Here is a 6,000-nt window from a genome sequence, read left to right as displayed (position 1 = left end):
TAAAATATGGCATTGAGGTCATTTCTTTTGAATTAATCCCTTCTTCTGAAATATAAGAACATCTCCTGGTTTTAATGGCACTTTGGATTTCTTTACTTTCTGTTCCACTTCCAAACCCAAATAGATGCTGACAAGCTGACACAGTAACATGGAAGAGAGAAAGACGTTGGAAAGGACTACTACAAATAAACCTAATGCCTAACAATGAAAAGTGTAAAATAAGAACAATAATAATAATAATAAAGATAAAAGATGAAGCAACAAGTTTTTAGTTTTTTGTTTATTCCAAATGATCATCCAGATGTCTGTGACATGTGATGACAAACACCATAATGGAAGGCCTTAGTCATCACATGCTTAAACTCATCATATATTTTTGCATATGCTGAACAGGCAGTCAGACATGCTGTAACTGTGTGTTAGAAAACAGCATGAACACCATACGGCAGGGGTCTCAAACTCTAGTCCTCGAGGGCATGGAAAAGTTGCATGACACCGGCCCTCAAGGACTGGAGTTTGAGACCCCTGTCATACGGAATATGACGGGTGTGGTTGAACTAAATGAAGACTGAAGTTTCTCTTCTCTTCTGGCAGGACAAGAATGGGATGCTGTGTAATACATAAATAAAGCTAAAATACAAAGGTTTGGACACTGTTTTGCATGTTTCCCTACTGTAGGGGTCTCTGCAAGCATACAGAGGGGGTACTCTGAGAGGGTACAACATGACAACATGACAACGTCCACGTAGAGCCGTGGACCGGCTCTACGTGGACGGACAGCTCTACCGCGACCCCGGCACCACACCGTGGTTATATTGACTGCACTCCAGATAAGAACCCGCTACACTCTTTTCTTATTCATTCACACTTTCTCTTTTAGCATGGGTTTAAACTAGTAATATCAATATGATGTCATAGCAGATATAACACCGTCACCCTCCGTCATTGCTTTAATTGGAATGTTTCCGTTTCGTTTCTTTTTTGTTGTTGTTGCTCACAGTTCATGTGGTTTCTTTCTTTCTCTTGTCTTTCACTGCTGTGGTCACCTACTTCCCCACTCACCTACAAACAACACCCTCTATTTCTCCATATTTTCACACCACGATCACGCAAACACATCAGCTCAACGGCAGCACATTCACAACAGCCTCACAGCACGCACAGACTTGCAGGACACATAAGCAAGCCACGCTTGTTCATATTAGTGAATATTCACACACATAGTCAGACTTATGGAGCCTCTCACCACACTTCTTTTTCTCTTTCTATTTACAAACAAGGGATGTTTCCACATTCTCTCCACCTGTCTAAACGAAACACCCAGCATACATCATTAGACATACACACACAATTATGGGCATGCTGAGGTTTGTCACATGGAATATAAATGGAGCTGGCTCCAGAGGAAAGAGGTTAAAGATATTTAACCAGCTTAAAAAACTACAGGCAGATGTTGTTTTATTACAAGAAACTCATAAACCTGTCACAGGTTTAAACGAACTTAAAACACCTGAGTTTCCTAACGTGTTTGCAGCCTGTTATAATTCTAGACAACGGGGAGTAGCAATTTTAATACATAAAAATGTTAATTTTACAGTACTCGATACAGTTATAGATCCAGAGGGTAGATTTCTAATTATTAAACTATCAATATTGAACAAAAAACTATGTATTGTAAGTATATATGGTCCAAATGTTGATGAACCCTCATTCTTCCACGGATTTTTCAGTGCACTCTCTGAACACCTTGATTGCACACTCATTCTTGGCGGTGACCTCAACCTTGGACTAAATGAAGACATGGATAGGCTCAACACAACAGGAACTCAGCGGAATTGGCAGTCCACAAATATAATCAAACAGTATATGAGCGACTTTGGTCTTTGCGATGCATGGCGCTCTCTTCACCCCACCAGTAAGGAATATACTTTTTTCTCGCATGTTCATCACTCCTACTCTCGTCTGGATTATTTTTTGGTCAGCAGCTCACTGCTGTGTGACATTTCAGACACTGAGATTCACCCTATAGCTGTCAGCGATCATGCTCCTGTATCTTTAACACTAATGCACAAGAATAACACTACGCCAAGAAAAAACTGGAGATTTAATATATCACTACTTAAAGATGAAGACTTTATTAAATATTTTAAAAAGGAATGGACTTCATATTTAGACTTTAATGACACTCCCGGAATATCTGCTTCTGTTCTATGGGAAGCAGGGAAAGCTGTGATGAGAGGTACAATAATTTCTTTCTCATCACACAAAAAGAAAGAAGAAAACAAAAATATTCAGGAATTAGAAAAAAACATCAAATCACTAGAAGAAGCCTACGCGTGCAACCAAGATCAGGAAACATTGAACAAAATATGCAAAACAAAACTAGAATTAAATGAAATTATTAATAAAAAAACACAATTCCTTATACAAAGACTATGCTTGCAGAATTTTGAACACAGTAACAAATCAGGTCGATTTCTAGCTAACCAGCTAAAAATAAATAAAGAAAAAACAACTATATGTGCTGCTAAAGATTTATCGGGGAACACAACATATGATCCTGGAAGAATAAACAACATTTTTAGGGATTTCTATGAAACTTTATACTCACCACAAATAAACCCATCTAAAAATGAAATTGATCTGTTTCTTGACAACGTAACTCTTCCAAAATTACTAGACAGTCAAGCAATGGAACTGGATTCGCCACTGACGCCAAGTGAACTCCAGGAAGCCCTGATAAGTATGCCCAATAATAAGGCTCCAGGTCTAGACGGCTTCCCTGCAGAATTCTACAAAGAATTCTGGACAATTTTGGCACCAGTATTCCACGGCATGTTGCAGGAAATCGAGGAAAATGGCAGACTACCACCAAATATGAATTCTGCCAACATTAGTCTCCTGCTAAAACCAGGCAAAGACCCTTTATTTCCCTCAAGCTATCGTCCAATTTCTCTTTTAAATGTAGACCTTAAAATAATCTGCAAAGCTCTTTCAAAGAGATTAGAGAAAATGACCCCCCTCTTAATTCATCCTGACCAAACTGGTTTCATAAAAGGTCGGCACTCCTCAACAAACACTCGTAGATTACTTAATTTAATAGACTACTCATACGATAAAAATATCGAAACCATAATATTATCTCTAGATGCAGAAAAAGCATTTGACAGAGTTAACTGGAAATTTTTATTCGCAACTTTACACAAATTTGGTTTTGGAAACTCTTTCATAAACTGGATAAGAATATTATACAATTCCCCAACAGCTCGTATCAGAACAAATGACCAGACATCCTCCAGCTTCTGTCTCCTGAGGGGCACCAGACAGGGATGCCCACTCTCCCCTTCACTTTTTGCAATTTTTATCGAACCTCTAGCAGCAGCATTTAGACAGGCTACAACAATTAAGGGCATAAAATGTAAGAACATAGAACATAAAATCAGTCTCTATGCGGATGATGTGTTGCTTTTTCTGCAAAACACACAAACCAACCTCTCTGAGGTAATTACTTTAATAAACTGGTTTTCAAGAGTTTCAGATTATTCAATTAACTGGCCAAAATCTACAGTTCTCCCCATTAACTGCTCCTTCCATAATTCTTCCTCTGCCCCACTGCAATCTGGAAATATTAAATATTTAGGTATTAATGTCTCTCCTAAGCTTTCAGACTTAATTAAATTAAACCACATCCCACTTCTAAAGAAAGTAGAAGGCGATCTGACTAGATGGAAATCTTTACCCATATCACTCATGGGAAGGGTCGCCACTATAAAAATGATGATCTTGCCAAAAATAAATTACTTATTTTTGATGATCCCTAACAAACCATCACAAGATTGGTTCAGATCTCTGGATTCATATATTTCCAAATTCCTTTGGAAAGATAAACCCCCGCGTATCAGCTTAAAAACGCTACAGAGAACGAAGGATAGAGGAGGATTAGATCTGCCTAATTTTCACCAATACTTCTTAGCCAACAGGCTTCAGTTCATCTCAGAATGGTTAAAACATACCTTCTTAGTTGAGCCCTGGCTAGATGTAGAACAGGCACTATGCAAGGATCTAGAGATCTCAGACCTACCATTTATTAGCTCAAACATCAAAAGACATGAATGCTTTAAAAGTATCAACATCAGCTTTTCTCTGACAGCATGGTGGGAGTTTCTAAAAATAACGGAGTCTTCATTAATCCCATGCAAACGTACACCTATCTGGAATAACCCTGCCATATTACAAAACAATAATATGATTAATTTCCCAGAATGGAGTTGTAAAGGAATTAAATACTTAGAACATATATTAGAGGGAACAGAATTTATTCAATTTGACAGACTAGTTGCACAATATGGGATCAACAAGACAAGATTTTTAGAATATCAACAAATTAAATCCATAGTAAAAAAAAAATTTAACCTCAGTCAAGTTGAATTACAAACACCACTAGGTGCGGGACATTTTCTTACTCTTAAATCCCCCAAATTATTATCTAAAATATACAGAACACTTTCTAAATTAGATGAATCAATATCCCTTCCTATTGCAAAGTGGGAAGCAGATTTATCAGTCAGCTTAGACCAAAACTTCTGGTCTCAGATTTGCTTAAAAACCTTTAAATTAATTAAAAATCCCAGTCTGCAATTAATACAATACAAAATACTACATAGAGTGCACTATACAGGTCATCGGATGTTCAAGATGGGCTTTACATCTTCCAACAACTGCTCACACTGTCAAGGCAATACACCAGACAATTACATCCACGCTCTTTGGTTCTGTCCACCAGTGCAAAAGTTTTGGCGCGAGATATGTGAAGACTTATCAAAGTGTCTGAAATGTAACATTCCAACTTCCCCCTTAGTGTGTTTACTGGGCAGCTTAGATAATGTCACTTCAGAAAAGAATATAGCCCATATGATTTTCACTGCCCTATGCATAGCCAAGAAAACAGTCCTCATGAACTGGAAAAATAAAAATAATCTTAATTCTAACCAATATAGAAATTATCTATTAGATTACAATAGTCTTGACACAGCCTCTGCCACCACATCAGATCAATTGCTCTGGGCTCCTTTTATCAGCTCCATCACCTAGTGGGGGTGGGGGGGTCATAGTTTGGTCCCGCCTTCACTGTTGTGATTGGTGTGGGGGTAGGGACAGGCTTAGGGTGTCGGGGGGTTCCCCGGAGGCATCTTCCTTGGGGGAAGATGCCATCTCAACCCGTGGTAGCGGTCATGTCCGGTTGGGGGCTCTTTTGGCTCTCAGGTGACTGTTTCCTCGCGGCTGCGTGCAGCGGGGCTAGGGGAGGGTCTGTGCTGACGGACGTGGGTTACTGACCTGGTAGCCTGGCTGGCCCTGGGTGGGTCCGGGATGGGCGTGAGGTTCTGGGGGTGCTCCGTCTCTGGGCTGGGGCCCGGGCCGGGCCTTGGGGGCTTGGGTCCTGGTTGGTGTGTTGCCGGGGTTGTGGGCGGGTGGGTGCATGGGGGCCCAGCCCTGGAGCAGGGTGCCGCCGGTGCGTCGAGCCACCTGGGGGGCTCTTCAACTGGTGGGGGAGATGGTCACATCTTGCAGGAGCTTTCCTCTCTTCAGGAACTCTCTCTGCAGGAGGGGGAGATACAGGAGAGGTGGAGGAAGATCTCAGCCTGGGCGTTTACTGTCTTATGTAGTCTGGAAGATGAGTGGATGGTGGGGTGGGTGCAGTTTTCTCTGTGGTGGGGTTGGGTGGACTGTCCCGGGCTCTGTGGGGCCGGGGGGCGCTGCTGCACTGGGCCCCGGTCTGGATGGGCCTGGGCCCCCTTTCCCTGGCGGGTCGCGGAGTATGGGAGTGCCTACTGGGGTCAGCGGGGGAGCTGGCCCCAGGGAGGGGTTACCTGCCCCTCCCTTCCTTCCCTCCCCATCTCCAGCTGCCTCCCTCTTCCCGCTCCACCACAACCACCCACGCATGCAGGGCCTTGGAGTAGGGGTATGTCACCAGGGTGCAGAGGAGGCTACCCCCCCCCCCCT

Source organism: Mchenga conophoros, linkage group LG8 (assembly GCF_057382185.1).
Source record: "Mchenga conophoros isolate Kocher_MC1m ecotype Shallow Benthic linkage group LG8, M_conophoros_male_GT1.1, whole genome shotgun sequence".
Lineage (NCBI taxonomy): Eukaryota > Metazoa > Chordata > Actinopteri > Cichliformes > Cichlidae > Mchenga > Mchenga conophoros.
Note: the sequence above shows the minus strand (reverse complement) of the source record.